General features: G+C 45.2%; 1 protein-coding gene across 1 annotated transcript in view; it reads right to left on the bottom strand.

The window, feature by feature from the left end:
- LRRC18 (leucine rich repeat containing 18) overlaps nucleotides 1–12,373 on the bottom strand; it is a 124,459-nt gene extending 112,086 nt beyond the window's left edge. Inside the window, exon 1 of the mRNA XM_073686092.1 lies at nucleotides 12,249–12,373. The gene's annotated coding sequence lies outside the window, so the exon portion shown is untranslated. The remainder of the gene's footprint in view (nucleotides 1–12,248) is intronic.
- Nucleotides 12,374–27,256: the final 14,883 nt, after the last annotated feature.

Raw genomic sequence — 27,256 nt, 5'->3', positions numbered from 1 at the left:
ATCCTGTTATGTGCAGCTCCCATCCTGTTATGTATACACATAGTTCGATAGCCAGGCTCAATTCAATTATGATACTCTATTCAAAAAGAAAATGAGGATAACCAATAACACTTATACTAATTCTCATCCCTCATTAGAATAAATCAAAAAGTAAAAGTTCATATACTTTCAAAAATGTGTAAGTTTATTATATCAAGAAGTTTATTCCACAATCAACAGACATCCCTTTTATAAAATATAGCCCCTAAAAAAGACCCATTTAAAAAAACTAAGACAGTGTGGTTCTAGGTAATAATATTATTCGGCAACATAATTAGTTTATAGACCAATAAACATAGGTATAATATAGAATTAGTGCAGCGGTTCAATACATTATCACGTGTGGTTACATAGATGGCAAATATTATAAATAACGTGTACATGAAGCTTCACAATAACAATCAATCATATTAAGGATACCACTATCAATACATAATGTTGAAATATCCAGGAGCCAATGTGTATGTCATATATACGTAAATTAAGAGATCATGTCATTATCTCAGTGAATCAAAAAGTTTAGTTACATGACAATACAAGAAAGCCACCTAGAGGTTAATTGTAAAGATAGCAACCAGAAGGATTGCTATAACCCCCGAAGTTTAATAAAGTTCTAATAAGTACAAACCATGTGCCGTCATATAGGAGACCACACTGCCTCTTACCCCAACGCGCGTTTCGCGTTCTGCTTCGTCGGGGGGTCAGATTGTGGAATAAACTTCTTGATATAATAAACTTACACATTTTTGAAAGTATATGAACTTTTACTTTTTGATTTATCCCATCCTGTTATGTGCAGCCCCCATTCTGCTATGTGCAGTCCCAATCCTGTGCCCCCATCCTGTTATGTGCAGCCCCCATCCTGTTATGTGCTGCGCCCCCATCCTGTTTTGTGCTGCCCCCATCTTGTGATGTGCCGCCCCCATCCGGAGGCCGGTGGAGGAGTGTGGCGCCAGAGTACACGTGTGCCCATACTGAGCTTTCCGGCGCCAATGCGCCTTCACTAAAATGGCGCCGGATAGTGCGTTATGCGCATGCTCTGATTCAGATGCCGCACTCCTCCCCCGGACTCCGGCCAAAACAGAGGTGCCGCGGCAACATTCCTTCGGGTCAGATATGAACTTATGGCGCTGGAGCTGGAAGCATGCATTCAGTGTCTACGCATACCGCTATCTCTGGCGCCATATTCTTCTCTTACCTGTAACGGCTGGATGCTTTCTTCTGTCTGGAACAAGACTGCGCAGGCTCGTCGCGCTTGTGCAGTTTATAGAGGCTTCGGACAGAAGGACACATCCCTGGTTATATTATAGATGTCCCCCAATTCAGTTAATGTCCCCATTCCGGTATACATGGGACCCCTCCATCCCGGTATGCATGGCACCCCTCCATCCCGGTATGCATGGCACCCCTGATCCCCATCCTGGTATGCAAGGCACCCTTCATCCTTATATGTTATGCCCCCATCATCCTTATCCTGGTGTGCAAGGCCTCCCTCATCCCTATACTCGTATGCATGGCACCCCTCATCCTTATCCTGGTATGTATGGCACCCCTGATCCCCATCCTGGTATGCAAGGCACCCTTCATCCTTATATGTTATGCCCCCATCATCCTTATCCTGGTGTGCAAGGCCTCCCTCATCCCTATACTCGTATGCATGGCACCCCTCATCCTTATCCTGGTATGTATGGCACCCGTCATCCTTATCCTGGTATGCATGGAACCACTCATCCCCAATCCTGGTATGCATGGCACCACTTTTCCTGGCATGCATGGCACCCCTCAACCCTTTTCTGGTATGCATGGCACCCCTAATCCCTCTCCTCGTATGCATGGCACCCCTCATCCTTATCCTGGTATGTATTGCCCCACTCATCCCCAATTCTAGTATGCATGGCACTCCTCATCCTTATCTTTGTATGCATGGCACCCCTCATCCCTATCCTGGTATGCATGGCACCCCTCATCCCTATACTGGTATGCATGATACCCCCTCATCCCTATCCTGGTATGCATGGTACCCCCTCATCATCAATCATGGTATGCATGGCCCCTCATTCCTATCCTGGTATGCATGGCCCCCCTCATCCCTATCCTGGTATGTATGGCCCCTCATTCCCATCCTGGTAAGCATGGTACCCCTCATCCCTGTCCTGGTAAGCATGGTACCCCTCATCCGAATCCTGGTATGCATGGTACCCCCTCATCCAAATCTTGGAATGCATGGTACCCCCTCATCCCCAATCCTGTTATGCATGGTACCCCCTCATCCTCAATCCTGATATATACAGTACAGACCAAAAGTTTGGACACACCTTCTCATTTAAAGATTTTTCTGTATTTTCATGACTATGAAAATTGTACATTTACACTGAAGGCATCAAAACTATGAATTAACACATGTGGAATTATATACTTAACAAGAAAGTGTGAAACAACTGAAAATATGTCTTATATTCTAGGTTCTTCAAAGTAGCCACCATTTGCTCTGATGACTGCTTTGCACACTCTTGGCATTCTCTTGATGAGCTTCAAGAGGTAGTTACTGGAAATGGTTTTCACTTCACAGGTGTGCCCTGTCAGGTTTAATAAGTGGGATTTCTTGCTTTATAAATGGGGTTGGGACCATCAGTTGTGTTGTGCAGAAGTCTGGTGGATACACAGCTGATAGTCCTACTGAATAGACTGTTAGAATTTGTATTATGGAAAGAAAAAAGAAGCTAAGTAAAGAAAAACGAGTGGCCATCATTACTTTAAGAAATGAAGGTCAGTCAGTGCGAAAAATTGGGAAAACTTTGAAAGTGTCCCCAAATGCAGTTGCAAAAACCATCAAGCGCTACAAAGAAGCTGGCTCACATGAGGACCGCCCCAGGAAAGGAAGACCAAGAGTCACCTCTGCTTCTGAGGATAAGTTTATCCGAGTCAGCAGCCTCAGAAATCGCAGGTTAACAGCAGCTCAGATTAGAGACCAGGTCAATGCCACACAGAGTTCTAGCAGCAGACACATCTCTTCAACAACTGTTAAGAGGAGACTTTGTGCAGCTGGCCTTCATGGTAAAATAGCTGCTAGGAAACCACTGCTAAGGACAGGCAACAAGCAGAAGAGACTTGTTTGGGCTAAAGAACACAAGGAATGGACATTAGACCAGTGGAAATCTGTGCTTTGGTCTGATGAGTCCAAATTTGAGATCTTTGGTTCCAAACACCGTGTCTTTGTGCGACGCAGAAAAGGTGAAGGGATGGACTCTACATGCCTGGTTCCCACCTTGAAGCATGGAGGAGGAGGTGTGATGGTGTGGGGGTGCTTTGCTGGTGACACTGTTGGGCATTTATTCAAAATTACTGGCATACTGAACCAGCATGGCTACCACAGCATCTTGCAGCGGCATGCTATTCCATCCATTTTGCGTTTAGCTGGACCATCATTTATTTTTCAACAGGACAATGACCCCAAACACACCTCCAGGCTGTGTAAGGGCTATTTGACCAAGAAGGAGAGTGATGGTGTGCTACGCCAGATGACCTGGCCTCCACAGTCACCAGTCCTGAACCGAATCGAGATGGTTTGAGGTGAGCTGGACCGCAGAGTGAAGGCAAAAGGGCCAACAAGTGCTAAGCATCTCTGGGAACTCCTTCAAGATTGTTGGAAGACCATTTCCGGTGACTACCTCTTGAAGCTCATCAAGAGAATGCCAAGAGTGTGCAAAGCAGTCATCAAAGCAAAAGGTGGCTACTTTGAAGAACCTAGAATATAAGACATATTTTCAGTTGCTTCACACTTTTTTGTTAAGTATATAATTCCACATGTGTTAATTCATAGTTTTGATGCCTTCAGTGTGAATGTACAATTTTCATAGTCATGAAAATACAGAAAAATCTTTAAATGAGAAGGTGTGTCCAAACTTTTGGTCTGTACTGTATAGCCCCCTCATCCCTATCCTGGTATGTATGGCCCCTTCATCCCTATCCTGGTATGTATGGCACCCCTCAACCCTATCCTGGTATGTATGGGCTCATCATCCCCCAATCCTGGTATGCATGGCACCCTTCATCCCCAATCCTGGTATGCATGGCCCCTCCTCCGTATCCTGGTATGCATGGCCCCTCATCCCCCAATCCTGGTATGTATGGCCCCCCTCATCTGTATCCTGGTAAGCAAGGTATTCCTCATCCCCCAATCCTGGTATGTATGGCCCCTCATCCCCATCATGCTGCACACACACAAAAAAACAAACACTTCTACTCACCTTTCTTCCTTGTGCTCCAGCGCTGCGTCCCATTCTGCCGGAGGCTGGGGGAGGAGTGTGGTGCCGGAGTACGCGAGTGCCCATACCGCGCTGTCCAGCGCCGTTTTGTTGTGCAAATGTGTCTTCAGTAAAATGGCGCGGGATAGCGCGCTATGCGCATGCGCCGATTACGGCGCCACAGTCCGTCCCCGACCTCCGGCCAGAACTGGGCCACCGTGGCTGCACTCCTCCGCGTCAGGTAAGTATGTCTTTATGGCACCGGAGATCGCGGTATGTGTTCAGTGACTATGCATACCACGATCTCCGGCGCCATACACTCCTCTTACCTGTAACAGTTGGATGCGGTCTTCTGTCTGGAGCCAGAATGTGCAGGCGTGTCGCAATTGCGCAGTCTATAGAGGCTTCGGACAGAGGGACGCATCCCTGGTTATATTATAGATATGCCCATGAAGCTTAGACATGGGTTTATTATAATCACGTTTTTATTGTCAAGAATACCCCAATATGGCAATTCAGATGCCAATCTTTATGGTAGCAACATTTTGTTTTGTACTATTCCAACAGGCACAAAACATAAGGGATCTTTATGTGGTGGATGTACTTGGCACTTTATTACAGTATTATTTTTTTAATTCTTTATACTGATAATTTGTTGGTTTTGCATTGGTTTTTCCCTCCCAAAAATTAGGGCCGAAGGGACAGCCATCGGTGAGGAGTGGCGCGAATTGCACAATTTATAGGGTGCAAACCTCTGCGGCAAGGTAAGGATTTTGATTTATCCCATCCTGTTATGTGCAGCCCCCATTCTGCTATGTGCAGTCCCAATCCTGTGCCCCCATCCTGTTATGTGCAGCCCCCATCCTGTTATGTGCAGCCCCCATCCTGTTATGTGCTGCACCCCCATCCTGCGCCCCCATCCTGTTATGTGCTGCCCCCATCCTGTTATGTGCTGCCCCCATCCTGCGCCCCCATCCTGTTTTGTGCTGCCCCCATCTTGTTATATGCCGCCCCCATCCGGAGGCCGGTGGAGGAGTGTGGCGCCAGAGTACGCGTGTGCCCATACTGAGCTTTCCGGCGCCAATGCGCCTTCACTAAAATGGCGCCGGATAGCGCGTTAGGCGCATGATCTGATTCAGATGCCGCACTCCTCCCCCGGACTCCGGCCAAAACAGAGGTGCCGCGGCAACATTCCTTCGGGTCAGATATGAACTTATGGCGCTGGAGCTCGAAGCATGCATTCAGTGTCTATGCATACCGCGATCTCTGGCACCATATACTTCTCTTACCTGTAACGGCTGGATGCTTTCTTCTGTCTGGAACAAGACTGCGCAGGCTCGTCGCGCTTGTGCAGTTTATAGAGGCTTCGGACAGAAGGACACATCCCTGGTTATATTATAGATGTCCCCCAATTCAGTTAATGTCCCCATTCCGGTATACATGGGACCCCTCCATCCCAGTATGCATGGCACCCCTCCATCCCGGTATGCATGGCACCCCTGATCCCCATCCTGGTATGCAAGGCACCCTTCATCCTTATATGTTATGCCCCCATCATCCTTATCCTGGTGTGCAAGGCCTCCCTCATCCCTATACTCGTATGCATGGCACCCCTCATCCTTATCCTGGTATGTATGGCACCCGTCATCCTTATCCTGGTATGCATGGAACCACTCATACCCAATCCTGGTATGCATGGCACCACTTTTCCTGGTAGGCATGGCACCCCTCAACCCTTTTCTGGTATGCATGGCACCCCTAATCCCTCTCCTCGTATGCATGGCACCCCTCATCCTTATCCTGGTATGTATTGCCCCACTCATCCCCAATTCTGGTATGCATGGCACTCCTCATCCTTATCTTTGTATGCATGGCACCCCTCATCCCTATCCTGGTATGCATGGCACCCCTCATCCCTATCCTGGTATGCATGGCACCCCTCATCCCTATCCTAGTAATGCATGATACCCCCTCATCCCTATCCTGGTATGCATGGTACCCCCTCATCATCAATCATGGTATGCATGGCCCCTCATTCCTATCCTGGTATGCATGGCCCCCCTCATCCCTATCCTGGTATGTATGGCCCCTCATTCCCATCCTGGTAAGCATGGTACCCCTCATCCCCAATCCTGTTATGCATGGTACCCCCTCATCCCCAATCCTGATATGTATGGCCCCCTCATCCCTATCCTGGTATGTATTGCCCCTTCATCCCTATCCTGGTATGTATGGCACCCCTCATCCCTATCCTGGTATGTGTGGGCTCATCATCCCCCAATCCTGGTATGCATGGCACCCTTCATCCCCAATCCTGGTATGCATGGCCCCTCCTCCGTATCCTGGTATGCATGGCCCCTCATCCCCCAATCCTGGTATGTATGGCCCCCCTCATCTGTATCCTGGTAAGCAAGGTATTCCTCATCCCCCAATCCTGGTATGTATGGCCCCTCATCCCCATCATGCTGCACACACACAAAAAAACAAACACTTCTACTCACCTTTCTTCCTTGTGCTCCAGCGCTGCGTCCCATTCTGCCGGAGGCTGGGGGAGGAGTGTGGTGCCGGAGTACGCGAGTGACCATACAGCGCTGTCCAGCGCCGTTTTGTTGTGCAAATGTGTCTTCAGTAAAATGGCGCCGGATAGCGTGCTATGCGCATGCGCCGATTACGGCGCCACAGTCAGTCCCCGACCTCCGGCCAGAACTGGGCCACCGCGGCTGCACTCCTCCGCGTCAGGTAAGTATGTCCTTATGGCACCAGAGATCGCGGTATGTGTTCAGTGACTATGCATACCACGATCTCCGGCGCCATACACTCCTCTTACCTGTAACAGTTGGATGCGGTCTTCTGTCTGGAGCCAGAATGTGCAGGCGCGTCACAATTGCGCAGTCTATAGAGGCTTCGGACAGAGGGACGCATCCCTGGTTATATTATAGATATGCCCATGAAGCTTAGACATGGGTTTATTATAATCAAGTTTTTACTGTCAAGAATACCCCAATATGGCAATTCAGATGCCAATCTTTTAAGTAGCAACATTTTGTTTTGTACTATTCCAACAGGCACAAAACATAAGGGATCTTTATGTGGTGGATGTACTTGGCACTTTATTACAGTAGTATTTTTTAAATTCTTTATACTGATAATTTGTTGGTTTTGCATTGGTTTTTCCCTCCCAAAAATTAGGGCCGAAGGGACAGCCATCGGTGAGGAGTGGCGCGAATTGCGCAATTTATAGGGTGCAAACCTCTGCGGCAAGGTAAGGATTTACAGTGGAAAAATAGGGCAAGACACAGACCTCTGGGTGCCTCTAGTAGTCACCTACAATACAAATCTGGAGGCGCTAAAGAGAGCTGCACGGAAACTACAACCCTTACTACAAAATGATGCCTGATTACAATCCATATTTCCAGACCCCCCACTTCTGTGTTTCAGGCAGCCCCCAAATCTAAGAAGCATCATTGTCAGAAGCTTCCTGTCATCTCCACCAGCTACAGGTACCTTTCCTTGCAACCAGAAAAAAATTAAAACCTGTCCGTTTATAATGACCACAGACAAGATAAAGATCCCCAATTCACATCAGGACTACAAGATCCCAGGTACTTTCAGCAGTATCACATCCAATGTAGTGTACTTAATTATATGTACCAAATGTCCAGCTGGGGGTCTGTATGTAGGAGAGACAGGGCAAAAACTTAGGACAAGGATGAATCATCATCGCCACACAATAAAAGAAAAAAGAATAGATCTACCTGTCGCTAAGCATTTTTTTCTCCCTGATCATAACATTAAGGACATGAAATTACTGGTATTAAAAGGTAATTTCAAATCTCAGAGAGAAAGAAGAATCTGGGAATATAAACTAATGGTGACCTTTGACACCTTCAGAGCAGGAATGAATGTGTCGCATGGATTTATGTCATTCTACATCAACTAAGGAATGTACCCATCAGACTTATGGGGTAATCATAACACTGGACCTAGTCACAGGACAATAAAACCTTTACACTCCTTATCTATGAACTGCTAAAATATTTACAGCCAGAACTGTTTATCTCTCCTGCAGTAATAGCTCTGCTTTTCATCACCTGTCTTATCTATTGCATTATTTCTGTGTCCTATTGTGTATAAATATGTGACTCTTCAGATTTTGGGTTATACTAGCCTGATGAAGAGGCCTGAGTAGTGTCGAAAGCTTGCAACTTGTTACCATCTTTTCAGTTACCCGTTAAAAGGTATCAACCACTGAGGACTCTCAAATCGAAATAGTTTTCTTTCTTCATAAACTTTTCATTTTCACTTGGAATTAATAGGAAAAAATGGAGCCCACAATTTGTTAAAAAATGTCTCTTAAATGCAGCAATACAGGCATGCGTCTGGAAGGGAAGGCATATTGCTTGACTTTTGGAAGGCAACATTTTGGATCAATTTTAAGTCTAGGTTCACATACAGTTAGGTCCATATATATTTGGACAGAGACAACATTTTTCTAATTTTGGTTCTAGACATTACCACAATGAATTTTAAACAAAACAATTCAGATGCCGTTGAAGTTCAGACTTTCAGCTTTCATTTGAGGGTATCCACATTAAAATTGGATGAAGGGTTTAGGAGTTTCAGCTCCTTAACATGTGCCACCCTGTTTTTAAAGGGACCAAAAGTAATTGGGCAGATTAAATAATTGTAAATAAAATGTTCATCTCTAGTACTTGGTTGAAAACCCTTTGTTGGCAATGACTGCCTGAAGTCTTGAACTCATGGACATCACCAGACGCTGTGTTTCCTCCTTTTTGATGCTCTGCCAGGCCTTCACTGCGGTGGTTTTCAGTTGCTGTTTGTTTGTGGGCCTTTCTGTCTGAAGTTTAATATTTAACAAGTGAAATGCATGCTCAATTGGGTTGAGATCAGGTGACTGACTTGGCCATTCAAGAATATTCCACTTCTTTGCTTTAATAAACTCCTGGGTTGCTACGGCTTTATGTTTTGGGTCATTGTCCATCTGTAGTATGAAACGACGACCAATCAGTTTGGCTGCATTTGGCTGGATCTGAGCACACAGTATGGCTCTGAATACATCAGAATTCATTCGACTGCTTCTGTCCTGTGTCACATCATCAATAAACACTAGTGACCCAGTGCCACTGGCAGCCATGCATGCCCAAGCCATCACACTGCCTCCACCGTGTTTTACAGATGATGTGGTATGCTTTGGATCAACAGCTGTACCACGCCTTCGCCATACTTTTCTCTTTCCATCATTCTGGTAGAGGTTGATCTTGGTTTCATCTGTCCAAAGAATGTTCTTCCAGAACTGTGCTGGCTTTTTTAGATGTTTTTTTAGCAAAGTCCAGTCTAGCCTTTTTATTCTTGATGCTTATGAGTGGCTTGCACCGTGCAGTGAACCCTCTGTATTTACTTTCATGCAGTATTCTCTTTATAGTAGATTTGGATGTTGATACGCCTACCTCGTGGAGAGTGCTGTTCACTTGGTTGGCTGTTGTGAAGGGGTTTCTCTTCACCATGGAGATTATTCTGCGATCATCCACCACTGTTGTCTTCCGTGGGCGCCCAGGTCTTTTTGTATTGATGAGTTCACCAGTGCTTTCTTTCTTTCTCAGGATGTACCAAACTGTAGAATTTGCCACTCCTAATATTGTAGCAATTTCTCGGATGGGTTTTTTCTGTTTTTGCAGCTTATTTCACCTGCATGGAGAGCTCCTTTGACCGCATGTTTACTTCACAGCAAAACCTTCCAAATGCAAGCACCACACCTCAAATCAACTCCAGACCTTTTATCTGCTTAATTGAGAATGACATAACGAATCGATTGCCCACACCTGTCCATGAAATAGCCTTGGAGTCAATTGTCCAATTACTTTTGGTCCCTTTAAAAACAGGGTGGCACATGTTAAGGAGCTGAAACTCCTAAACCCTTCATCCAATTTTAATGTGGATACCCTCAAATGAAAGCTGAAAGTCTGAACTTCAACTGCATCTGAATTGTTTTGCTTAAAATTCATTGTGGTAATGTCTAGAACCAAAATTAGAAAAATGTCTCTGTCCAAATATATATGGACCTAGCTGTATATCATGTGCTGTGCACTATACACTAATATCGTGGTTTCTATCTAAGTCCATTAAAAACATGATCCAGACGAGTACCCAGGCGGAACCACTCAGGTTACTTTGGACTCTATATGGCTTCTGCTGTGGAGGTGTCTGTCTTTTTAGAGATGCGCAAAATGTGGTTAATTTCATCTTTATACAGGCCTAAAAATATGATCACCACCAGAATTGAGGTCATGCAAAGTTCAAAGTGGCTCTATCTGCTTCATTATAGTAAACGGTTCCATCAGGGGTTTCATCTAGAGAAGGAAAGCCTGATGTGAGTGCTCAGGTTAGATAACAGGAGTAGAAATAAGTGGATTTGACAAAAATCGAGTTTGCCAAATCACACAAATAATACTGGAAAATTAAATTTTCAGAGAAGTTATTCTTTGCGAATTGAATTGTTTCTATTAGGCTCTAGGGTTTCTCCAGACTCCAGAGCATAGTAAATGAAACATGTGAAAAAAAAAATTCTTAATACCCCAAAGCTCACCTGTGCTGGCACTAAATTGCCCAATGGCCATGATACGGTCCTCAGATGATCTTATTTCCTTTGTCATCCACTGGTGTCTTTAATCTAGAGTAAGACTACCGGCCGCAATCAGACCTTTGGAGTCACAGCACATCTTAAGTTCATGGCACACATCGTGATATCACAATCCACGATGACCTCTGATACCTGATTGAGGCCCGAAGTCCTGTCCTAGAGTGAAGGTACAAGTGCGTAAAGAAGAGGCCCAGAAGTCCAGATGGAGGGCAGTAAGCAGGACAGGTGAGTATTAGTTTTTTTCTTCATTGTTTCCACCTTTTTCCGGCCTGCTACAGTTCAGCAAATTGGGTGCCAGTTTGTTTATATATATATATATATTTTTGCAAAACATTTTTTTTACCTATTTTTACTTATTTATGTATTGCAGCATTTCATACCTGTTTGTTTTTACACTGTTGCTATTGACTGCGTCATCTGAGCAGTAATTCTAAATTCCAGTCCAACTCCTCAGTTCAGCATTTGCTTAGTATTGCAAAGGTAATGGAATGATTAGCAATGCATCAGAAGTTGCCACTGGTTCTTTCTATAACATAGCCTTAATCATGACCTGTGACAGAGCCTTAAAGTCTGGAGTCGAGAAACCCTGATCTAGAGGGTTGAACAGCCAGGATTAATACTGTCATTGACCCTGTCTCTTTCCCAAATAGGATGTGCCAGTTATTCCAATGTCAGGAAGGGATGAAAGTGAAATATCAAGAAAGGACTTATATTTCTTCCTGTTGTATGCAATCATAGCTTTTGCAAAGAAAAAATCACTGAAACTAAAATTGCTTGTATTTTAAAAAAAGAACTCTATGGGGGAACCCTGCAACTGCTGTTTATACATGTAATTGTGTCCCCTTTTTTCTGATACATACAAATGAGTTACAAAATATAGGTGGACCTATAAAGTGCTACTAAATATAACTCACTTATTTATATTTTCCAATACATTTAAAGTTCTGACATATTTGTCTGATCTAGCATTGCTTTTAGCCTGCAAAAAGTACGGTACATATACAAAATGTTTATATCCTTAACAATACTATGCCTATCTCACCTATGTGACAGATTAACTTCATTTGTTCCACATCTGTTGCAGAAATATCTATGATTGTTTCATACATCTGATTGAGGCTTGTAACAATCCCGAAACAATCATATTCAGTTCTATGGAAAAGATTTTCATTTATAGAAATTACTGTAACAAATCTGCCAGATTTAAATATATTCTTAAAGTTGGCTGCACCCAAAGTACGCTTCCGAGTGCTGTAGCTAAAACACAATAATAATATACCATATAATATCCCCTCCTAAAAAAGTACCTGATAGAAGGATGCATATGACAGTGAGCTGCGGTGACGTCTGCTCTCTCTGGGCTCCTTCGCACACTTTGGCTTCTTTGCTGTTTCTGCTACTTGGTTGCTATAAACATTGTTGTTAAGTATCTGCTGCAATAAAGGTAACACAAACAGTGTGACTAATTACACGGGATCTGAAATTCCCAGTGTGAAATTATAATTTTCTTCCTGTTATATACAGTCTTAGTATTATGGTATGTTAATTATTGGTAGAAAAGGAAATCTGAGTCAGCTCATTTCAGCCCTAAACATCTACCAGATAAGAAGTCTCTAGCAAAATATCTCTGTAAAATCTACAAAGCTAAAACCAAAAGTGAATGAGAAGAGATATAGTATAAATTTCCCCTGTGTTTTTTTTTACTTCTAGTTTTTGCTTACAGAAACTAATGCCAAATCTGCAATGTGTAAATGAGTACTAGCTATAGCAAGGGTATAATTACCAAAATATCTAAGTAGGAAAAAGTAGCGTTTGGTACTGACTGCATATATCGAGCGTTAAAAATAACCTTTATTAAATACCTTTAGAAACGTTTGTGTTCAAAAAAGTGCAAAAAATAGTGCGATCACACGTGATACAGAGTAGTCCCTGTATCCAACAGGGAACTATAAGGAGGTGCGTGTATATACCCACTCCTTTTCAAAGTCAAATGGCAACAGGAAACACCTTCTCTTATTATATGGTATATGTCTTGTGGTCATTTCCCATATGGATCTAGGTATTTGGGATGCTACCAGTAGTATTACACACTGAAGGGAAAGAGGACTCAATATATATAAGTGCAAACACTTGCGTCTACTATTTGTCTCTCACAAGTTCGGAACAAATTGGTAAAAAACCTCCAGATGTCCCAACACTATAGTGTGGCTGAATGCACTTAGACATATAGTACCATACTCAGCAGTGGCCTGGATATGTACTGGATGTAAACTGTATATAATCACATCCGTTAATAGAAAACTGTTGCCTGAACAATTTATTTTACAGACAGGTTTCTGTCATACCATGATGCACACTTATAGAAAATATAAAACACCGTCTTAAAATATGGCACCAGACATCATTCTGAACTACCTTAGTGCAGACCACTATTATTGGTTAAAGAAACAATCTCACCCCTTTTTTTCGCCACAATCAGTCAGGGATCACTATTGAAAGAACCTCTGTCCATATATAGGAATGGCTAATGGGGGGAGTTGTCTTCAAATCATGCTCCCAACATGTGTAGGTATGGACTCAACAGGGGAGAAATATCTGAGGTCTGTCACAAACAGACCGAATCATGAGATCAAATGCTTGGCGCCTAATAAGATCACTATGTGTGTTGCTATAAATAGAGCCGCGCCATCTTAGATCCGCCCACAGCGGGTGACGTGGATCTACTCTGTGGACCGCACTTCTGGCATGGTGGAACGCACACCGTGATGCAACTTCCGGTGTTTGCGCTCCATCGTCAGGGAAACCAAGTGTGCATCTGCCGGAGAATGATGGGAGTATTCCATACTCCTCAAAGAATACAGCGCCGGCAGCCAGCACGCTGCCAATGCACAACAAGGCTGACCTCTTGTCACCCTAAGGCCAGAAACAAACAGGTCAGCCTAGTGACCTAGTTACCCCGAAATGTACCCGCTGGTCACACCCATCAAATAGCATTTAGCTAGATTATACCTCTCAGGCACAAATATTTTGGCAATAGTTTTCTTAGTTAATAAGAAGTGAATGGAATTAATCCAAGAATATACAGAAACTATTAAGCAGAGTAATGGAAAAAATGGGACTGACGGGAGGGATAGAAGGACCCACGGTCACTGGTCCATGTAATGAGTTTAAAGAGGGGTTTTCTGGAAAGATGGTGGTGCTTTAATCACTTTTTGACGTGGTTGGCAGCACTTGCGATGTCACAGGGAGGGATTACAATATCCCTAGTAACAGACTATACTAGCTGTGCCCTACCTAAAGCGGAGGTTGGCACCCTAAAAACCTGCACAAATGGCGCCCCCACTCAACGTTGACTGTCCCTAATCTAACTGTCCCTTAATTATCCCTATTCCTAAAGGAAAGGGGCAAAGGATAACTGCTCATTGAGACCTGTTGGGTGCACAGTTTTTAGCTTGAAGATCCACTGTGCCTTCTTTTGTAAAATACGTTTGTCCCAGTCACCCCCAGACCCCCTCGATGTGAGGATTAATTTTGTCTATCCCAGTGAATTTTATTTTGTTTATGTTGCCTTGGTGCACATGATTTAAATGATTTGCAACTGGTGTGTCTTTTTTATTGATGGTATACCTTATGTGCTCACCAATACTTCTACGGAATTCTCTTTTGGTCTTACCAATGTACTCAATGCCGCATTCACAGGTGGCCTTATAAATAATACCCTTACGGCGGGAATTGATGTAATGTCTAATCGAGTACACTTTTTGTGTGACATTGCTTGAGAATTGTTTAGTTACGAGAATTGCTTTGCATGCTATACAGTTGCCGCATTTAAAGCATCCTTTCCTCTGAGAACCAAGCCATGAAGCGGCAGGCGACTTTTTGGGCTGGAAATGGCTGTGGACCAATCTGTCATGGAAGGATCTCCCTTGTTTTTTGCCAATTTTGGATTGCCTTCACCTTATGAACTTGTGGCTTTATTTTGCCTCTTCTGAAGATGTAGCCCAAGTATTTTCCTTTCTTTTTCCACATGGAACACTTCTTTGGGTTTATGGTAAACCCCCACTTCCTAAGCACATCCATCATGGCCTAGACTTTCTGCAGATGACTTCCCCAATCTGGGCTGAATCTCACCATGTCAGCATACTTTTTGTGAGGGGCTAAGATCCGGTCCATGGCACTCCGGAAGGTATCTGGGGCTCCTTGCAGCCCGAACGGAATTCTGGTATGCTGGCAGCAACCGTCAGGTGTAGCAAAAACCATCTTCTCCTTTGCACTTTGAGACAGAAGGATTTGCCAGTAACCTTTCGATAAGTCCAGGATGGTGATGTATCTGGTTGACCTTAGCTTCTCTATGAGATCATCAACAAGGAGTATCGGATATCCATCACATTTCAATACCACATTTAGTTTCCTTTGGTTGTTGCAGAAACGTGACTCTCCCACAGGCTTCCACACAAGGACAGTGGGGCTGGACCCCCCGCTCTTTGACTCCTTGATGACATTCAGGTTCAACTTTTTCCTCACATCCTTTGAAATCACCTCATGGCAGGCATCAGGGATTGTATACGGATGTTGGTTCACCCACACATGTGGTTCCATCAGGATTTCATGTTCAACCATCCTTGCAACTCCAAAAATAGGTCACGGTTCCACTGAAGAAGTTTTCAACACTGTTGTTTCAGGGCTGGTGACAGTATCTCTGCCACTGTGACATCTTTAGTGTCCCCTTCTGGCTTGGCCAGCCCACATGGAGTTTCAACGGTGTCCCTCTGTTGACCTGCCTGCTTTGGGTGTCGGCAAGAGAGTATTTTGGAAGTGAGAGGTGGTAGTGGTTAATTGGCAGTTGGGACAGGACTTGCAATACCTTAGGATTTCCCGGTGAAATCTGGGCCAATAGAACTTCTACATGACCCATTCTTTAGTTTTGTCCACCCCTGATGGCCACCTAAGACATGTGAATAGGCCCTGTCCAGCATACTTTGTCTATAGGGTCCTGGTACCAACAATTACTCCACTATCTCCTCCCTCACCTTAGTAAACTGGTACAATAAGTCCCCACTCAACATGAAATAGGGAAACCTGGTGTCAGCCCCCGACTCCTGTTCTTAGACGTTTATGATGGTTATTGAATGCTTCTTTTACAGTTAGGTCCTTATTTTGGATGAACCCAAAATTTTCTCTGGTCACCCCTATCTCTGGAATGTTTGCCTATGTGGATACTAATTTCTCCTCTTCTACCATTAAACAGAAGGAAAACCTATCAGACTCTGGGGTTTGTGAGTCTTTTTTAGTTCCAGCCTGTTTCTTACCTGAGCAATCAATGTCTTCGCCCCTCCCCAACAAGTCCTAAAACAACACAAGGTCCCGGCCTGTGATAATTGGGTGCAATAAATTCAGGATCACGCCGACCTCATGGGACTCAGAACCTTGGGCCGTCTCAATGACCACTCTGCCAACAGGATAGTCTTTAGCATCCCCATGAATGCTGCTGTAGCTGCTTGTGCTCCTGATGCTGCTGCAGCTGCTGTTGGTGCTGGCTTTGGACCAGGTGCTTGATCAGCTACTCCATTTTGTTTGACAGCTGTTCAATTCTTCCAGCTGCCTTTACCCAAATATTTTGTCTCCAGCCGTCACACTCGCTTCCTGGAGATCTAGCTCGTATTCTGCACATAGAGGTAGACACAGGAACACTGTCTATTTAAATCTTCCACTGGTTTTATTAAGTCCTCTCTGACATTGTTCGTAATAATACGTGCCTGTGCCTTGGTACTTATGGACCAGGTACGCATTATTACGACAAGGCAATCACGCCCGCACACAAGCTGTGCGGGCGCGATCATCGCCAGGTGTCAACTGAATCTGACAGCTGGCACTCAGTTCGAGGAGCAGTGCCTGTACTGCTCCCAGCACTTTAACCCTCAAAAAGCATTTAGCGAGTGAGCAGAGGGACATAAGCCCCTCTGCTCTTGGATCGGAGATCCCGATCGTTGCCATGGTGACCCAATGTCATCATGATGACATCTGGGTCACCTTCAAGTTAGTTTGATCATGCGCAGTGCATGATCAAACTAACTTGTGTCTTCAGGGCTGACAGTTTACAAGGTATAGAAGTGATATTGGGACTAAGTAAAAAAGTGAAAAAAAAGTTGAAAAATATAAAAAAGAAATAAAAATAATGATATATATAAAAAATAATGATATATATATATATATATATATATACATATATTGTACCCATAAATAAATATTATTATGAAAAAAACAAATAAACAATAAAAGTACACATATTTGTTATCACCGTGTCCAGAACAACCTCACCTATAAAACTGTCCCACTAGTTAACCCCTTTAATGAACACCGTAAAAACAAAGTAAATAAAAAACTAAACAAAAAACAGTGCTTTATCATCATACCACCGAACAAAAAGTGGAATAAAATGTCAAAAAGACAAATGTAGATAAATATGGTACCGCTAAAAACATCATCTTGTCCCGCAAAAAAAAGCCGCCATACAGCTCCATCAGCCGAAAAATAAAATAAAAAAAAGTTATAGCTCTCAGAATAAAGCGATGCAAAAAAAATATTTTTTCTATAAAATAGTTTTTATTGTGCAAAACGCAAAAACATAAAAAAGATATAAATGTAATATCGCTGTAAATGTGCTCACCCGAAGAAAAAGCTGCCTTTACAATATTACCACACACGGAACAGCATAAAAAAAAAATACCTGAATTGTTGGTTTTTGTTCATTCGGCCTCTGAAAAATTAGAAAAGAAAGTGATCAAAAAATGTCATGTGCCTGAAAATGCTACTAAAACAATGTCAACTTGTCCCACAAAAAACAAGCCCTTGCATTACTTTGTCGGCAGAAACATAGAAAAATTGTAGCTCTTAAAATATGGTGATGCAAAAACTAGTCTTTGCAAAAAAACAAAACGTTTTTTAGTGTGTGACAGCAGCGAAATATAAAAACCCTTTATAAATCTGGTATCAATGTAATCACACCGACCCAAAGATTAAAGTTGTCTAATCACTTATACCACATGAGGGACAGTGTAAAAAAGTAAATAAAGCCAATTCTTCACCTGCTGCTAATTTGTTCATTCTGCCTCCCAAAGATCACAGTATGGTTCAGCTGACATATCCTGCGTTCTACGCTGAGCGCTTATACCGGAGTGTCAGTGTAAATCTCTGAAATACGTTATTTAGAGGGAACCCCAGGCGGAAGATTCCCTGTAATGAGGCAGATGGAGGCACCGTAGATGCCATCTGGCCTGTGATCCCACGGTGTCCATCTTTTTATTAGGCGTGCATAAAAGTGCCGTCGGCCACAGTTTTGTGAACCTCTGAACAAAAGGACACCGCTAACCAGAGGCCAGAAGCAGTCCAGAGCAAGGCTGGTTTCATACGTCTTGATATTTCCAGTAAAAAAAAACAGTACCGGAGATATCCGTGTGTACCAGTTTGGCATACGTGTGGCAACCGTGTGCCGCATCAGGAGCACACGTACTGGTGCCTGGGAATCAGCGGTACAGTTAAAGCTGTTCCCAAGCGTCGGGTGCTGAACACTGCGCTCATCATTGTCCCTTGCCGGCGCTACGATCAGCGTGAGCTAGGGACAATGCTGAAAGTAGTATTCTGCTCCCACTGTGTCCTGGTGTAAAAATAAGAATACAATTTTAAAAATTCTTATACTCACTTGTCCGAAGATGTCCCCCATTGTAACCCATCTGACTGTTCATGCCGAGGAGCGGGTGGAATGACTCTCTCCAGCGAGCGGACTCCAGAGCTCACTGAGCTCAGCGCAGCTCCAGGGCTTGCTCGCTGGAGTGAGTCATTCTCCCCGGCTCCTCTGCATGAGCGATCAGGTGGATTACATTGGGGGACATCTTCAGACAGTTGAGTATAGGGATTTTTTTATTTTATTTTTACACTAGGACACAACTGGAGCAGAATACTACTCTCATCATTGTCCCTTGCTCGCGCTGATCACAGCGCAAGCAGGGGACAATGATGAGGGCAGCGATCAGTACCGGGCATTTGGGAACAGCGCTAACTGTACACTGATTCCCAGGCGCCAATATGTGTCACACTGATGACTCACTGCACCCTAGATGAATTTATTGAGAGGTGTAGTTTGTAAAATGGGGCCTCTTTGGGGGGGTTCTGCTGTTCTGGCACCTCAGGGGTTCTGCCAATGTGACATGGCACCGTCAAACCAGCCCAGCAAAATATGAACTCCAATATGGCGCTTCTTCCCTTCTGAGCTTTGCACTGTGCCTGAAAAGTCATTTTTGACATCATATGGAGTATCTGTGTGCTCAGGAAAAATTGCACATATTGGGGTCCAATTTCTCCTGTTACCCTTGTGAAAAAAGTTTTGTGGCTAAAATAATATTTTTTGTGGCAAAATGTGATTTTTTTTTCACAAGTCAACGTTATAATTTTCTGTGAAGCACCTTGGGGTTCAAGGTGCTCACCACACATCTAGATAAATTCATTGGGGGTCTAGTTTCCAAAAAGAGGGCACTTGTTGGGCATTTCCACTGTTTAGGCACATCAGGGGCTCTGCAAACGCGACATGACAGCCGCAGACCATTCCATCAAAATCTGTATTCCAAAACATCACTCCTTCCCTTCCAAGCCCTGACTTGCGCCTAAACAGTAGCTTTCTCCCACATATGGGGTATCAGCATACTCAGGAGCAATTGGAAAATAACTTTTGGGGTCTAATTTTTCCTGTTAACCTTGTGAAAATAAAAAAAATGGGGCTAAAAGATAATTTTTGTGGAAAAAATGAATTTTTTTATTTCAACTGCTCTATGTTATAAACTTTTGTGAAACACTTGGGGGTTCAAAGTGCTCACCAAACATCTAGATAAGTTCCTTAAGGAGTCTAGATTCCAAAATGGGGTCACTTGTGGGGGGTTTCCACTGTTTAGGCACATCAGGGGCTCTCCAAACGCGACGTGGCATCCGCTCTCAATTCCAGCGAGTTTTGCATTTAAAAAGTCAAACGGTGCTCCTTCCCTTCCAAGCCCTGCCGGGCGCCCAAACAATGGTATTCCCCGACATATGGGGTATCATCATACTCAGGAGAAATTTCGCAACAACTTTTCGGGTCCAATTTCTCCTGTTACCCTTGTGAATATAAAAAAATTGGGGCTAAAAGATCATTTCAGTGGAAGAAAAATGATTTTTTTAATTTTCACAGCTCTACGTTATAAACTTTTGTGAAACACTTGGGGGTTCAAAGCACTCACCACACATCTAGATAAGTTCCTTAAGGGGTCTAATTTTCAAAATGTTGTCACTTGTGGGGGGTTTCCACTGTTTAGGCACATCAGGTGCTCCCCAAATGCGACATGGCATCTGCTAATTATTCAAGCAAATTTTACATTAAAAAAGTCAAATGGCACGCCTTCTCTTCTGAGCCCTGCCGTGTGCCCAAACATTGGCTTTCCTCCACACATGGGGTATTGGCTTACTCAAGAGAATTTGCCTGACAAATTTTATGGTGAAATTTCTCTTGTTATCTTTATGAAAACGCATAGTTGGGGGCTGAAAAACATTTTTGTGGGATAAATGTGAAAATTTTATTTTTACGGCTCAATGTTATAAACTTGTGTGAAGCACTTGGGGGTTCAAGGTGCTCACCACACATCTAGATAAGTTCCCTGAGGGGTCTGGTTTCCAAAATGATGTCACTTGTGGGGGGTTTCAACTGTTTAGGCACATCAGGGGCTTCCCAAATGCGACATGGCATCCCCTAATTATTCAAGCAAATTTTACATTCAAAAAGTCAAATGGTGCTCCTTCCCTTCCGTGCCCTGCCGTGCCCCCAAACATTAGTTTTTCTCCACATATGGGGTGTCAATGTGTTCAGAAGAAATTACACGACAAATTTTATGGTCCATTTTTTCCTGTTACACTTACGAAAAAAAATGGGTCTAAAGTAACATTTTTGTGAAAAAAAGTTAAATGTTCATTGTTTTCTTCCACATTCCAAAAATTCCTGTGAAGCACCTGAAGGGTTTATAATCTTCTTGAATGTGGTTTTAAGCACCTTGAGGGGTGCAGTTTTCAGAATGGTGTCACTTTTGGGTATTTTCTGTTATAAAGATCCCTCAAAGTCACTTCAAATGTGATATGGTCCCTAAAAAAATGGTTTTGAAAATTTTGTTGGAAAAATTAGAAAACACTTGTGAACTTTTAAACCTTATAACTTCCTAACAAAAAAAAAATTTGGTTCCAAAACTGATTGTGCTGATTTAAAGTAGACATGTGGGTAATGTAATTTATTAACTATTTTGTGTGACATATCTCTCTGATTTAAGGGCATAAAAATTCAAAGTTTGAAAATTGCAACATTTTCAAAATTTTCGCAAATGTCAGTTTTTTTCATAAAAAATTGCAAGTCATATCAAATAAACTTTACCACTGTCATGAAGTACAATATATCACAAAAAACTGTCTCAGAATCAGTGGGATCTGTTGAAACGTTCCAGAGTTAATATCTCATAAAGGGACAATGGTCAGAATTGTAAAAATTGGCCTGGTCATTAACGTGCAAACAACCTTTGAGGGTAAAGGGGTTAAAAACACTGCAGAAAACCAGGGCAACGTTAGCAAAACAAACACGGCCTTCCCGACATAACAGGAAAACAAAAACATTACATATGGCACAGTCCTTGTTGCTACGGGAATCTGCCCGCTTCAGGAACAATCAACACAAGATTCAGCTTTCCTTAAAATAAAAAAAACATAGCTCCAAAGCTTGTACCTTCAGACCCATGCACACACATTGGTCTAGATAGCCAGATATTTATCCTCTGGACTTCTCCCACTCTACAGCTTTTCAATTATCCTAGCACTAAACATGACTGATTAACCCCTCTCAACACTTAATGTGCTGGATCATTTTTCCTAGGCTTATATTACTGAAGCTAACAACCTGAGGGCTACATATTTCCCCTCTAGAACTTTGCCAGTGACTTTGTCAATTATATATACTGTAAGGTTGCAGTCAGACTGGTCGTGGATGAGAGGTATGTGTCCTAAGGTGCCAAGCCTTGGTGATGTAGGACACAGAAAAACAGGCTCCAGCACACATAGTGCTGAGAGGTGTTTAATGGGCCTGAAATATAGGGCCGGGTTTTATGAGCAGCTGAAAGAGCTGGGGGGGGGGATCAGCTGCTCATTTACCTCCAGTCCAGGTTTTGGAAGGCCAGATTTAAGACAGCTGCACCTGTCTCAGTCTGTCTATGTGTGACGCCCAGCTGCGCTTGGTATCACAGATCCTGGAAGAGTGCATAGATGGATTCCTCCACAAGAGGCCCCCATAACCATTCACACATCTCCACCTTCCACCTCAGACCAGCAGAGGGAGCCCGTTAGGGATAGATAAATAGGGAAGGTGGAGCCAGGCAGCAGTTAGTCTAGTCTGGTTTAGCAGTGAGTCGAGTACAGTCTGAGAACAGTTACCTCAGAGGACAAAAGCCTGTTGCAGCTCCTACAATTGCTATCCTGCAGTGGAGCCTATCCAGATCAAGACTCAGTGTAGCTCAGAGTAGTGAGCTCTAGGTGTGCCAGCGCCATAAGATTGGTGAAGCACGGCAAGCTGCCGTTAGTGTGCATAGCCTAGTGAGGGCCCGAGTAGGCCAAAGGCGAGTGGAGAGTTAGTACATAGGGGGCAGAGGAGCTTAGCTAGCTCACCCCGAAGAATTTCACGGACACCGGGTCCGAAGTTTACCGGGATCTCTATGACCCAGTAAGGCATAACCGGAATCCCTGGAGAACTACAAGTCCCAGGAATGCTAAAGTGCTGATATGTAACAGAGCCAGGAGACACATAGGCCCCGTAAGCCGGGAGCATGCACTCCAAGAGAAGGCCCAACCACAACGTCAGCCAGCGCAGGACAGAGACAAAGTTAGGCCTAGCTCCAGGCAGGTCAGAAACTTACTACGCAGAGGCAAGTAACAGGAGGCCCTACACCCGCTCATTGGGGAGGATCCTGACATGCACCCTTCACCCTACAGTGCTCCGGGACGTGCCTGAATTTCCATCAGTAAAAGGTACTGAAGTGACTATCATGTTTGTCCCGGTTCTTGCTCTGACCTGGCTGGGTCTCGCCTGTCCTGCAATCCCCGTGCATTGCCCTGAGGCCTAGTTCCACCTGTGGGGAGCTATTCCATCAAGCTGCCTTATCATCGGCATCAGTGGACTGCGCAGCGCTGGTGATCCTCACCAGAAGCCACAGGTGGCTAAAGGCCCGGGTACCCGAGTCATCCCCATTCCCCTGGGCTAGTCATCTCTTCTGGCGTCACGAACAGGATCACGTGCCCACCGCAACGACGGAGTGTTATGCCCGTTGCCACCGGGTACTGTGCGCCTTTATTCTGAACTGTGTACGTAAAGTTGTGGTGAAGGTTGCCGCCATTGTTGGGCCGCCGAGCGAGAAGAAGGGCGGAAGCGCGGGAAAATTAGGGGTGTACCTGCAAAAGAGCGTGAAGCTTCGGACACGCCCCACGCCTCGACATCAAACCAGGAAGCGCCAGGTCCTGTAAGGAGCGTCGCTGAACGCCCTGACGTAGGACAGAAGCGACGCAAGGTCCTGAAGACGACCGTCACCTGCGGAGCTGCGGCCTACCGGAAGAAAAACTAGAAGGTAGGCCACGTTTAACTAGGGGGGCGCCAAGATGTCCGACGAACAGCAGAACGCCGACATGCCGGTCAACATCCCAAAGGTTCAGCCCGTGCCCGATGATGAGCAGGCGGAAGCCGCCGCTCCACCAGCAGCGCCTGTAACACCTGTCATTCCTATGACTTTACCGTACATTCCTGGAGCAAAGTGACTTCCCAAGTACAACGGCAAACCAGATACCCCGTCTGGATTCAAACGGAAGATATGTGGTATCTTGGACATGTACTCCATGACAGGTAAATAAAGAACAGCCGTTGTATTAGGACAACTGACTGGTGCTGCGGAACGGGAAGTGGAAACATGGTTGGCCGCAGACCAGGAGTAGGTGTCCGCAATATTTCAAAAGCTACAGACTGTCTTTGAGGATCTTACTGAGGCGGACCTCCGGATGATGTTCTACAGCTGTTCCCAACAACCGGAGGACAATGTTCGGGACAACGCGTGGCGTCTACAAGGGGCCCTGCGGGCTCTGAACTAGGTTAGTCCAACCAGCATCGAAAATGAGAACAAAATGCTGAAGGAACAGTTTGTCCGGGGACTAAGGTCTCCAGAGGAGAGCAGGACTGTACGTTGGTGGTCCCTGGATCATCCAGCTGCCACTTTTGATAACTTCAAGGATATGGCTATAAAAGGACTGCAGCCCCTGGAAACCAATGCCATCCAATGTTACCAGGGTGGGGCTACCCCAGTGCCTGCTACACCCACCTTTTCCCCAGTGGCTGCTGAAGCTAAGGTTCCAGCAACGTCCCCTAGAGTACTGGACAGTCTGCGCTCTGAGGTGCGTCAATTGAGCAAAATCCTGACCACCGTGCTGAGTGCCCTGCAGCTGCGGACGGAGCCCGAGGAAGGAGGGAAAATCCTGTTAGCCAATATCCCTGAGGATGTCCCCAGGATGAGAAGGAGGAGTAGGCCAACACCACCCTCGCCGAGGACCAGTGACCAGCGCCGTCCGCCGAAGGACCCTGCCTGCTACCGATGCCGCAAGACCGGACACATCGCCCAGTATTGTCTTTTAAAAAACCCTGGGTCCGAGGGCCGACACCCAGGAGTAGACTCACCAGGCCCATCAGACTGGTACAACAGGTTCGTCGGGGGAAGACCTTTTTCTGTCCATTGTACTGGATGGGATCCCGACGCACGCCCTGCTGGACACAGGATCTCAGGTAACCATCATGCCTGATGTCCTCTACAAGAGGTTCTGGTCTATGGACGATATGCGTCCGCCAGCTCCTAATCTTTCTGTTTATGCCTCAAATGGACTCCCCCTTAACCTACTCGGGGTTAAGAATGTGACTGTAAAGGTGGGGAGAGTGGAGCTGAAGGACCAGGGGCTAATTGTAGTAGAGACTAATCCTGATGACACTAACCCGTATATGGTACTAGGCACTAACATTGTTGGTAACTGTTTGGGAGAAGTTGTGTTCTTGCTCCTACAGATAGCCGACACTGCCAGACCAAGACAGAGGAGGGCACTGCAGAGGGAGATCCGAGTCCTGATGTATCAACAGCAAGTAAGGTTAACAGACAGTGAAATCGGTAACGTGCGGGTAACAGACCCCATACCCATTGTCATCCCCCCAATAAGTGAAATGCTCATCTGGTGTAGAGCTGCTATAGGGCTTAGAGGACAGAGCTACCAGGCGGTAGTAGAACCCCTTTGCTCTGAGCATAGACCCACGCTCTTAACCGCCAGGGGAGTGGTAGATGTACGTCATGGGAGGGTGCCCGTCCGTCTTCTCAACTTAGGGGAAGATGAGGTCAGACTGCCACGTTATGCCACTGTTGCCAAATTACATGCTGTCAATAACAACTGCATTCACGAGGCGGAGTCCTTAACTTCACCATACGAAGTGGAGGATAATGACCCTGCAACCCAGGTGGAGGATTGGTGTCAACAGCTCCATGTTGGGACAGACACCACTCCTGCCCATCAAAAACAGGGTGTACACTGGGTGGTTCAAGAATACTCGCAGGTGTTCAGTAAACATCCACTTGACTTCGGGAGGGTTAAGGGGGTTCAACACCATATCCCCACAGGTGACCATTCCCCAATCAAAGAGCGTTACAGGCCTATACCACCAGCTCACTACCAGAAGGCAAAATAAATGCTGCATGACTTGAGGAAGGCGGGAGTAATAAGGGATAGTTGTAGTCCCTGGGCAGCTCCCCTAGTGCTAGTTAGGAAAAAGGACGGGAGCATGAGAATGTGTGTAGATTACCGTCAAGTAAATCGCATTACACATAAGGATGCATACCCTTTACCAAGCATAGAGAAGTCCCTAGCTGCCTTAAAGTCTGCAAATTACTTTTCCACCCTTGACCTCACTAGTGGGTACTGGCAAGTAGCTGTGGCTGTGGAGGATCGGGAGAAGACGGCCTTCACCACCCCGATGGGACTCTGCGAGTTCAATAGTATGCCGTTTGGACTCTGCAATGCCCCCGGAACGTTCCAGAGATTGATGGAGTGCTGCCTGGGACACCGCAACTTCGAGACTGTGTTACTTTACCTGGACGATGTAATAGTGTACTCCAGAACGTACGAGGACCACTTGAAACACCTGGCAGAGGTATTTGAGTCACTGTCCTGGTACGGGATGAAGTTGAAGCCCTCAAAGTGCCACCTGCTCAAGAGAAAGGTACAGTACCTGGGGCACATTGTCAGTCCGGAAGGGGTAGCACCAGACCCGGAGAAGGTCACAGCCATCCAGAAGTGGCCGGAGCCGAAGAACCTCAAGGAGGTGCGTCAGTTCTTGGGACTAGTAGGATACTACCGGAGGTTCGTAAAGGACTACACCAAGAAAGCAGCTCCTCTGCAAGACCTCCTGGTAGGGCAGTCCCCAAAAGGCAGAACCCTCCCATTCCACTGGGGTAAGGAGCAAGCCGAGTCGTTTCAGGAGATGAAGGAGATCCTGACAGTTGATGAGATCCTAGCCTACCCTGACTACAGCCAACCGTTCCTGTTGTATACAGATGCCAGCAACGAAGGGCTGGGCGCTGTCCTAAGTCAGAAGCAGAATGGCCAAGAGAAAGTGATCGCATATGCAAGCAGGAAGCTCCCCCCGACTGAGAGGAACCCAGAGAACTATAGCAGCTTTAAGTTGGAGTTCCTGGCCTTGGTCTGGGCAATCACTGAAAGGTTTAAGCACTATCTAGCCTCCAGTAAGTTTACTGCCTTCACTGATAACAACCCCTTGACTCATCTTGAAACAGCTAAGCTCGGAGCACTGGAACAACGATGGATGTCTCGGCTGTCAAATTATCAATTTACAATTAAATACCGGGCGGGCCGCAAGAACGCCAACGCCGATGCCCTGTCCAGGATGCCTGACCAGTCAGACGCAGAAGAAGAAGTGGATGACCTGGAAGAGATAGAGCTACCTGCCTTTCACCGGAATGGGATGATCCATGAGCAACGAGCCTCCACTAGGCCGTGTAGAAAGACGTTAAACCCCCTGCCTCACCACAGCTGGAAAGAGACCCAGGACAGCGACCAGGTTGTCAGCCGCATCAAACAGCTGATAACCAAAGAAGGTGCCTCCCTGGAGAAGGAAGCGACTCTGCAAGCAAAGCAGCTGTGGAACGAGAGAAGCCGGCTGTTTATCTACTGTGAG

This window comes from Phyllobates terribilis, unplaced genomic scaffold (assembly GCF_046119375.1).
Source record: "Phyllobates terribilis strain yellow unplaced genomic scaffold, ASM4611937v1 Scaffold_5__5_contigs__length_657084704, whole genome shotgun sequence".
Lineage (NCBI taxonomy): Eukaryota > Metazoa > Chordata > Amphibia > Anura > Dendrobatidae > Phyllobates > Phyllobates terribilis.
This window is presented reverse-complemented; position numbering and strand designations above follow the sequence as displayed.